General features: G+C 35.9%; 1 pseudogene; it reads right to left on the minus strand.

Moving 5' to 3' along the window:
* Positions 1 to 371: 371 nt before the first annotated feature.
* LOC101570906 overlaps positions 372 to 11,568 on the minus strand; it is a 25,102-nt pseudogene continuing 13,905 nt past the window's right edge.

Raw genomic sequence — 11,568 nt, forward strand, 5'->3', positions numbered from 1 at the left:
CCTGGCTGTATCCACATTTTAGAAGAAGAGGCCTGAAGTCAACCCAAGCAGATATCTGAGGCTTATATTTTCCATATCACTCTATCCAGTGACTCACTGTTTTCCAACTAAACTTCTTAAGTGGAAGTTTGATTTTTTTTTTTAACTAAAAGAGCTGACAAGTTTATTTTCAGACTTCACAATACAAATGAAACTAGTTTCTGCACTTTTGTTTATCGTACTTCTCCCTTCAAAACTATTCTTTGATAGGAAGGGGGAGCAAGTCTTCCTTGTCATTCATGCTGTTAGAAAACATGCATAGTCACAGTACCATGATCCTCTGGTGAAGCAGAATAATATAAAACTGATACAGAGAGGCCGGCCTTTCCACTTTACCTGTCTGGTCGAGTCATTCCTGGCTGAGTGGGCACTATCATGGGCCGAGCTGGCGGTTGCATCATGGGAGGCCCAGGCATCAGTGGCTTGTGGCCTCTCACGGGTGGCCTCATTCCAGGAGCAGGTCCCACTGGCATCATCCTGGGAGGAGGGGGCCATCATTGGCGTCATGGGAGGGCCTCCCATATGGGGTGCTGGCGTCATACCAGGTCGAGGAGGACTGGGGAGACTGAGTGGAGGTGGGATCATAGCCCCTGCTGGGGAAGGAAGGGTGAGTGGAATAGGAGGCATCTTTCCTTGTTGAAATGTAGCCGTTCTTTTGTCAATCAGGCTCTGAGCTTCCTCTTCCATCCATTTCTGGTGGCAGTCTTTCACATTCTCTTTATGTTTCCTACCACTGCAGTGTGTCTTTCTCACAGATGGAGAGTCATGGGTGAGGTACATATCGCAGTAGCCATGATAAAACTTAGGCACGCTGCTCTATAGGCCCTTGGCGGCTCTGTCTTGAATGGAAGTTTAAACATTGGTCTACCATTGAGAGTGAACTATAAAAGAACAGATATCTTTGAAATGTTTTAGATCTTTTTACTTCTACTTTTATTTCATTCTCTCCTGCTAAGTATGGAGAATTAGTTTCAGTTAAAATACTGATATCTTAGCCTTCTATTTGAATGGGTAATTAAACAGCAATTGTTATTGTCTTTAAAGAGAAATATTACCTATTTTAAAAGCAGGGAGTTCACATAAATAATGCCTAATAATCAAAACATGTGAATATTAAAATTTTAAAAATCCAATGAATCATAACATTTTTCTATTAAATATGTCTAATACTGCAGAAAAATAATATTTGTCTTTGCTGATTATTTCCCAGATCTCATGCAAGTTTTACAGTTACATGATCATTTATACAATCATGTTTCTAAATAGATAGAACTGTTTAATATTTGCACTCTGGCCATGTGTTTGCATTATTTAACATTTAACATTTTTAAGCTTATTTGAAAATAAGTTAAGGGAAAATAAACTTTCTTCTTTCCTATTGTCTACATGAACAGAATAGTTGGAAAGTTTCTACTTGCTTCCTCTGCCCCCAGAAAATGAGTTTAAATACAGATGTAGCTCAAAAACTTTCTGTAACTTCAGTCTCATTGGAATGATTTTTTTAAAAAGTAAAACTACAAGCTGCTCTCAAAGCTTTATATTAAATAGGATGGATAACAAGCATCGATTATTTCACAGTCAGATTTTCCCTCATGTAATTTATGAACAGAATCTCAACTGGGAGAAATGACATGTCAGTGAAAATGTATGAATGATAAAATTTGCCCATGGAATAAAGTGGTTTTGTCTATATAATAGATCACATAAAGTAGGATTTCGAAAGATGAACAGTGAGTAGTGAATGGAGATGATTAATCTTTCATATACGAGTTGAAAGCTATATGCAGTTAGTAAGGTTTTGCAAGATACAGGAGTAGTGACTACTATGTCAACATTGATTATTATTATGAGGTCAACTGAAGAGTAGCTTTCACTTGAACTGATGCTATTTATGGACGAAAGTAATGCCAAACCAGAGGAAAGATTATATTGTAAACACTGCCTGAACTACGAAAATTAACACTGATTTACAAAATGGTGGTGTGACATTATTTAAATATTTTGTATTGATGCTTCTTCTTTTTTTTTTTTTTGGCAGAACTGGGGATTGAACTCAGTCCCTTGCGCTTGCCAGGGAAGCGCTTATTCCACTGAGCCAGCTCTCCAGACCCGATGATTCTTAAATATTTAAGAGGTAAATATAATTTTGAGAGATTCTATTAGTGTCTACTCCCTATTGGCCACTGCAATCACTGGAAATGTAATATTAAATTATTTATATATTTACAGTACAAAAGTTGCATTTGTGTTTCCAGAGTGTAGTAAGAAAGTTATCTTGATAACTCCATTTTTAAAGCACATGCTATGATGAAATTGATAGTTATAATATTGCTAATGTTAATGGTTATTCTAATCATGTATTTTCTTGCTTTATCAAAGATGAATACTAGGCAGGATTCTAGAAATCATTAAGTTCACGTTTTTTTCAAACTTCATAAAACAATAGAATGAAATGTGTCACAATGCCTGATATTTATCAGTAACAAACATAGAACTATTTGACGTAAATTCTCTTCTGTGCCTTTGGGGTTCCCAGGAGCTTTAATTTTTTAAAATTAATTAATTAATTAATTAATTAATTTGTTTATACCGGGGATTGAACTTGGGGCCGTGCACTTGCCAGGCAGGTGCTTATGCTACTGAGCTATCTCTCCAGCCCAGGCCCCCGATTTTAAAGAAAATTAAAACTACTGCACTAAATAAAGCAAATTTCTCTCACAACATTTTCTACTTTAAAGCACAAGTATGTTACGTGAATGCCACGGTCCATATTTTTAGTGAAATGTGGTTGTAGAGTTAAGAGAGATTCTCAAATTTATTTCAGTACTGTAGGAAAGCCAGGACACATGCACCATCAGCAGAATTACATACTAGTCTATCACTTTCTGTACACAAAGAATCCAGGAAAGGGCCGGACAAATAGCTCAGTGGATTAAAGCACCTGCAAGCAGACGCAGGGTCCGGGGATTTGATCCCTGGGCCTGCCGCACTGGCTCTGCCTCTGGGGTGTGCTGAGACTGCAATTGAGACTAGGCGTGCACCTGTAATCCCAGCTCTTGGGAGGCTGTAGACAGGTGGATCACTATGAGTCTGATCTAGTAGTGAGACCCTGAACACCCGGTAGACCCTTCCCTAAAATACAAGAAGAGAAAGAGAAAAAAAACGCAGGAAAAGAAGTAGCATTGACACATACACAGAGAAACTCACACAATTTTTGTGCCACATTCTTTCACTTCCACATATATATACATGTAAAGGAGCATCTTTGTGGTAGTGCATTAAATGGCTTGCAAGGCTTACCATTTAAATGATCTTAATGCATCGTGTCCTTTCATAATTTATTTAGTATCTGTGATACTTCAGAAATGGTGAAAGACATGGTTTCTAATCTCATAGATACTATATTCATTGAGTGTCTGTAAAGTTTCTCCTTTTTTCAAAAGCATCCCCCAAATATATCCCAATAAGCCATGTTTTTTTTTCTTGTCCCTTGTTTTCATTTATTACCCTTTTTTAAAAACAAACATTTACTTGAGACACAGTATGCCAGTAATTGATATGACATGACAAGCAGTATGTATTTAGAGGACCAGAATGACAGGCATTCCAAGCATGGCCCTGGTATTCCACATTGCTATTCAGTGCAGTTGTAAAAGCCACGTTAAACAAGTCAACCTAGGTATCCCATAACTCTATAAAATATCAGTAATTCTCCAGTTAATATGAATAAGACCGAAAGAAGTATGTTTACCTGACTCAGAGATAGTCTTCCGATGATCCAGTTAGCAAGGTTTCTGAGGGGTCTCACGAGGAGTCCTTCTTGTTACACCAAGAGTGATGGTGGAGGCTTAAATCATGGTATCTGGACTAGATCAGAGAGGAATATTTTGACAATTTGTACAGAGATGCGAGAGCACAAGACAAGTTTGTAGAGAGAAGAGAATGGGAAGATATAAAGGAAGAAATAAAAACCATCAGGCCCTAGAGACAGCATGAAAGAATCCTTTCAAAACTTCTAATTGAATTTTAATAGACTAGATATAAGTTTATTTTTATCAAAACCATAAAGATATAACTAGAGCAGAGGAAATATAAACATGTGTTAGCATTCTTGAGTGGTTGAATTATAGGAGATTTTTGCCTTTTTCACTATAAATTTTTTCATTTTCCACTCACTCCTATAATTAGATTGATATTCATTCAGTAAATATTTACTATAACCAGGCACTGTCCTACCTTCTCAATAAGTAATATGGGAAAAAATGGGCAAGGTCTCTACTATCATACCTGTAATATTGGAGTTCATGCCTAACCTATCTTTTCTTACTGCTATGCACTCAACAAACCAAAGAGCTAAAAATGACTTCTTTGGTTTGGCTTTTCAGAAGAGTTTTATGTGTGTGCTTTTTCCCTAATCTGAATTTAGTAAGATCAACAGCTCAAAATGCGAACTTCTCCTAAAATACATATAATCCTTTGAAACAAAATGACCATACATACATTCATTCATGGATGCATATGCACACAAAATGAAATCATAGCCTTTCCTTGCAAAAACTATGTTCATGTTAACTGAAATAGCATTTTACACCCTCGTTCACTTAAGGTAAATTTTCATTATTGAAAATATGGCTTACATTATGATGGGAGGAACATACTATTAATCAGGTTATATTAGAGACACACTATGAGGATTAGTAATTATATGATCTGCTTTCTAGCCACAACCCACCCCAATTTTTCATAATACTGTTTTACATCAACCTGGTAGGCAACATTTTTAAAGGCAGCGGTAGCTATGTCAAATATATTGCAGATATTTCTAACTCTTTGAAAGCTATAGACAAGAACAGAACAAAGACAGCCTGTGAAGATCTAAAAGCATATCTCAGGAAAGTTATCTGCCTTGGAAAGCTAGAATTTGCTTTTTTGTAATAACCTATCTTGAAGGACAAAGAGTTTATACAAAAAGCTACAATTTGCTGAGTAATGTTGTGAAGACTGTAAAGTGTAATTACAGTTTTATCAGCAAGAAAGGATTGTCTTCAAATATTTTTTGAAAGTAACAAGAGAATTCTACTTAGTTTTATGATTCATGGTGTTCTCTGATACACGCTGTTAACCTGCAATTATCTATGGGTGTATGCATATCTAAAGAAAAAGAAAACTCATACCAAAAAAACCTTTAAAAGGAAGCTCTCCCATGCAAAGTATGTAGCAACTTATTTTGAAATTGGCCACAAAATAAGGTTAATGATTACATACAAGGTTTTTGGTGTAACTCATATCTCCCTTTATTCTGCAATTAAGGAAAAAGGACAAATGAGATCAACTTCCGCTCTATTTGCATTTGAACACAAATGGAGTTCTACATCTTTCCATGGGTGGAGAGGGGCATTTTACTGATGAATATTCCCTTTGTGTATATTGTTTTCTATTTTAGATTGGGGTCTGGATTTGATGGAGAAAACTCCCTCCCTACCAATAGCACTTACGTAGCAGTTCTGGTTTATTAAGAGCAAGCTGGAGAAAGGAAAAGTGAAAAAAATAAAAAGGAGCCATTTAGAGAACATGTAGTGTCTCTCAGATACTTTACGGTGCCCCCCACTTCCAGTTTTTATTGTCATTTCAATTCCATTAGATATGTAGTATTGATAGCCATGTTTTACAGGTAAGTAAAAAGAGATACAAAGAAAACTTGTTTGAGGTCATAAGGCTGATACGTAGAAAGGCTACGACTTTTGATCTAGGACAGTACAAATCCAAGCTCATCCTCTAACCTTTAATGCTAGCCCTATTCATTAGAGAAATGGTATGTACCCAGATTTATTCAGTACCTATTTATTTACTGCTGCTGCATCCCAGAAAACTCACTAGATAGTATGAAAATGAATCTGATGCATTGTCTGCCCTTGAGGGACACAAGGCTATGCATAGATGACTCGTATATTAACCATCATAGCTGAATTGTATGCGCTGTGTTCTGTAGAAATATAAAAATAACATTGCTTGGCAGCTGGAGAAAGACTTCAGTGAAGAATGATGTTTGAACACAGGTTTGGAGAAAGGATACTGTTTCAGTGAAGTGATATCACAAGTGAAAATATTTAGACTGTTTTGGGACGACAAAATCATTAAGTGTGATTGGGCCACCAAATCTGAGCAGTGGAGGTGAGGCTAAAAAGTAAGGAATAGCACACATGGCAATGAAAAGTTTCCCTGAGAGGGTTTAAAATAAAACAAAACAAAAAAGGGTATTGTTTAGCACTTGATTACAAAATCAGCCATGGTGTTTTCTGCTTTCCAAATGGTGTAAGGCTTCAAATGCTTTGTGAAGTTACGTTTGCATTGGGGCAAGTAGAGGGGAAAAAGCACAGGAAAATGTAAATACTTCCATTAGCATATTTATGATATTTTAAAGGTCAGCTTCTAAGTTTTTCAAAACCATACGCATTCAAAGATATGTGTCCTGTCACTCAGTAGGGGAAGACCCTCTACAAGGTGAGTTTGTGATTGATCATCCTGCCAACTCCAAGACGACACCTCAGCATTTACTACTTTATAAGAGCTTGAAATCAGCAACAGCCTGCACAGTGCTGAAGAGAACACTTAAAGGAGAGATAAGGAAAAGCTCTTTGGCAGTTGAAATAAGTAATTATTTTTCAGGGTATAAGAATGCTTGCTATATTTACTGTTTATATATTAATCTATCTTTTCAGGACAGTCAAGTTAGTATGGCAATTGTTCTAAACTAGTGAGAAGTTTTTGCCTTTTGGTACTGTCTAGACACTATATATGTGTTTGTTTTGCACACTTAGACACAAAATATACATGCATGCACACACATGTATATGGGCACACACATATAAACACTTTGCTCCAAAAGAGTGCCTCATTGAAACTGACCCATGTCATTGTAGTTTTTTTTTTCTGTAAAGAAAAGTGAAGAAGGGTCTGGGGAGATGGCTTAGTGGAATAAGTGCTTCCCTGGCAAGCGCAAGGGCCTGAGTTCAATCCCCGGTTCCACCAAAAAAAAAAAAAAAAGTAAAGAAGTGGAACTGAATCTCAATTGTGGGTTGCTTTTGCACAAACAAGGTTAAGGTCCAATCTTCAGCTCTGCAAAATCAATGAAAAAAAGTAAAGAAGAAGAAAAGTGAAGATTGTCACATGTATAAAAGTTTTTTAATCTGACCATTGATAATTTCATCTCAGCCTCATAAAAGAATTGCCATGTTTAAATAGCAAAATAAATTTTGACACAGGGTCTTGCTATGCTATCCAGGCTGCCTTTGAACTTTCAGTGTAGCTCAAGCTGGTCTCAAACTTGCAACCTTCCCACCTAACCTCACGAGTGATGGGACTACAGGTGTGTGCTGTCATGTCTGTCAAACTTTAAAAATCTATCCTAATATAATTGTCTTTGGCCAGTAAGAATGCTCCTTGGAAAAACCGAATTCAAGTGTTACTATGAGACAGTATCTGGAGTTTAGAATTTTGATTATTTTTAATTTAAATTTATTTTTATTTCTTTAAATTGTTTTACAAATATTCTCAAGTAAAAATTATCTTGGTGTAGATTTAACCTCAGCTCTTCACAAATAAGATTTTATATTTCTTCATGGTCAAATATTAGCTAGAATAAATAAGACAAGCCCAATATGTCTTAGAGAAAATATGATCTGTAACAGAAAAAAAAAATGAAAGCTGGAGATGGTCTTAGTAAAGACTATTTTAAAATTTGTTAGAACCATAGTGAAATGATTGAAAATAAGATGACTCAGTTCTTTTAACTCTTAAATGTCTTCCTAGCCACTCCCCTAAGAGTACTGTGTTTTTTATTGTAAACTTTTAAAAATTCATTTTAATGAGAAAAAAAGATAAAATAGCAATGAATCAGTTTCAAAATAGGTTAGTAGGACAGTTACAATAATTAATACATTGCACATTGTTGTCTTAATAGTACTTATTCAGAGGACAAGATGCAGACATGATATCTTGGCCAAACAATATTAGTACAAACCTTTCTTCTCATTGAACTAAGAGAAAGTAGATATATATCTATCCTAGCTATCTTGTGTATATATATATATTTTTCCCCCAACAAAGCGGCATCTTATTTATACTTTTGCAAAGTTAGTACCATGTGACACAAGGTTTTCTACTAACAGCTGACCTTAACCAGACAGGAGGTTTATCTCAGGACTGAGGTAGCTTTTTCACTTTAGGCACTGAGGCCTAGTCCCACCTACACACATTTGATCGATTTCCTAGCTTCCATGGCTCCCAACATATCCACCTTTTTTTTGTGTGTGTGTGTGTTTTTTTTTAGACAACTGCATCATTTTGGGGACTCGGATTTATGTTAGTATTAGTTCATCCCTGAAATAATACTATCTATCCTGAAGTAGTCAGCATAGATTGGTTGTTGTAATAAACTATTGTCAAATTACAAAAAGGTAATAAAATACTCAGGTATATTCCATGCACTTAATAACGAGTTGAGACTTCTTCAACTGGATTGCTTCACTATCCCATAAATCCTAAAACTAATTCATTTTATTGAAGAACTTCAATGTGGAAGATGAGGTGGAAGACCTCTTAAGAGTTTGCACGAGGGCTGATCAAATAGCTCAGCAGATTACAGTGCCTGCAAGCAGGTGCAGAGGCTGGGGGTTCGATACCTGGACCTGCCATGCCTGCCCCGCCCCCCACGGTGTGCTGAGACAGCAATTGAGACTGGGCGTGGTGGTTCATGCTTGTAATCCCAGATATTGGGAGGCTGTAAACAGGAGAATCACTATGAGTCTGATCTACTAGTGAGACCCTGAACACCCTGTAGACCCTTTTCTAAAATACAAAAAAAAAGTTTGCAGGGACAAGGTATGAAAATGAACTCCATCAGCTTAGTGCACAATTTTAATTTTCTGCAATCTGATCAGATGCCTCTAATTGGCTGTTAAGGAAGACAGAAAGGGTAGTCTCACTGTGGGTCCAAAGGGAAAAGGAAATAAGAGTTTGATAAATGCATACTATTCCTTCTTATGTGATCCCTTTTGGGAAGTGTTTGCTTTGGGGGAAATCATCAAATGTTTAAATAAAATTTTGCTGTCTGATTTCAGTTATCCACATTGTTTCATAAAAAGAAACAGTAACAACATAAAATTTGCTGTTCTGTATAATGGTAACATACTAACATCTAGTCATTTCAAAAGGACAATTGTACATGAGAATCCTTATTCCTCTATTCTTGCCCTCAGCAGATATTATCATTTTGTAATGGAAGTGATACATTCAGTTCATAAGAGAAAATATAAACACTCTGTTAAAATAAAGATGAAAAGTAAATGTATCCATCCTATTGCAGGCATCATTTTTAATAACTCTTTTGCTGTATTACAGATATCTTACAAACTGCATATTTAATGTATACAACTTGTTGAGTTTGGACAAAAGCATACACCTGTGAAAACATCGTCAAATCAAAGTAATAGACATATCTGCAAGCCCTAAAAGGTTTTGTGCATGTTGTTTTGTTGCTATTTTATGTACAGTTAACAAGAGCTCTAACTTTGTAATAAAAAATAAAGTGCATGATGCAGTATTAACTATAGGTGTTATGTTGTACCACAGATACACTGACACTCTTGCCTAGTTGAAGTTTTATATAAATTGAACAATAACTCTCACATTTTCTGATACCCTCAGCACCAGGTAGGGATCATTTTATCCTCTGCTTTGATGAGATTGACTCATGGATAGTTCGTGGAAGTGGACTCACTTATTGCCTTTGTGTGATGGACATGTTTCATCTAGTATAGTGTCCTTTAGGTTCATTCATATTGTCACAAACAGGAGAATTTCTATTCTAAGTCCCAATAATTCTCTATCTATCTATCTATCTATCTATGTATCTATCTATCTATCTATATTTCTTTATTCATTAATTTAACCAAAGAGGGATGTTTGACTTGCTTCCTAGTCTTGGCTCTTTTCAATAATTCTGCAATGAATACAGGAGGAAAGAAGAACACCATTTTTGGATACTTATTTCAAATCTTTTGCATTATACATCAAAGTAGGATAGATGGATCATATGGGAGCTCTGCTTTTAACTTCTAGAAGCACTTACTTACTGCTTTCCACAGAAGAGTTACTGTTTTACAATCCTGTTGTGATGCACAAATCTCCCATTTCTCCATATTCTGTCCAACACTTGCTATTGTCTTTTTGCTAATAGCAGTACAAACTAAAGTGAGGTAACATCTCATGGTGGTTTGCATATCCTTGATGATTAATAATGTTGAGCAAACTTTCTCATACATGTAAATAATATGAAAAATATCTGTGCAAGTCCTTTGCTCCATTTTCAATCAGTTTATTCTTATTTTATCAGTTGCTTACATAGTTTGGATATTAATTTTGTTTTTGCCAGCTCAGCCTGCCCTGAAGGCAGGGCTGGTATGGCATGTGGTGCCAGGGATTGAACCACAGTCCCCTGCATCTGCGTAAGCTTGCCTAAACAGGCACCTTAAACCACTGAGCTATCTCGCTGGCCCTTGGATATTAACACTTTATGGGATAGTTTGATAATTTTTTTCTCAATCTGTTGGTTGCAGTTTCACTCTCTTATTTCCTGCATTGTCCAGATGCTCATTAGCCTAATGTCATCTCACTTGTCTAATTTTGCTTTTATATTCTTATGTTTTGAGGGTTATACCATGAAATTTTTGCCAAGATCGAAGTCAAGGAGCTTTTCTACTTATGTTAATCTATAATTTCTGTGATTTCACGTATAAATCTTTAACCTATTTTTATTTTGTGTACAGAATAAGGGTTTAATTTCATGGCTTCACACATGGATATTCATCTTTTGGGCATCATTTGTTGAAGACTATTTCCCTGATAAAATACAGATAACCTAATTTAAATGGAGCAAAGGACTTCTTGTTTCCTTCACTCTTTGTTGAAATAGGTCTTTTTATTTTTTTTGTGTGTGTACCAGGGATCAAACCCAGGACCTTGTGCTAGCCAGCCAACCACTTATTCTACTGAGCTATCTCTCCAGCCCAAAATTAGTCTTTCTGTATATGTAATGGATTATTTCTCTCTTCTCTATTCTATTTCACTGGCATATATAACAGTTTTTAGGCCAATGTTATATTGTTTTCAGTAAAGTTGTTTTGTAAAATATTTTGAAATTGGGAAAAGTGTGAGAACTTTAATTTTTGCTTTGACTATTTGGCACAATACATATCAAAAGTACAAAATATGAAAATTTCATCATTAGATTTATCAAATTGGTAATGAGAGCTCTTGCTTTGATCATCTCAAAAGGAAACATATGACACAGTGTGGTTATTTTAGGTTACATAAAGATTACATGGAAAATTTGATGATAACTGTGGCAAATCTCCCAAAAATTCATATATACAAATAGAGACAGGAGCCGGGGAGATAGCTCGGTAGAATAAGAGCTTGCCTGGCAAGTGCAGGGTCCTGCATTCAATCCCTGGTACTGCAAAGAAAGTA

This window comes from Octodon degus, unplaced genomic scaffold (assembly GCF_000260255.1).
Source record: "Octodon degus isolate 3935 unplaced genomic scaffold, OctDeg1.0 scaffold00181, whole genome shotgun sequence".
Taxonomy (NCBI): Eukaryota; Metazoa; Chordata; class Mammalia; order Rodentia; family Octodontidae; genus Octodon; species Octodon degus.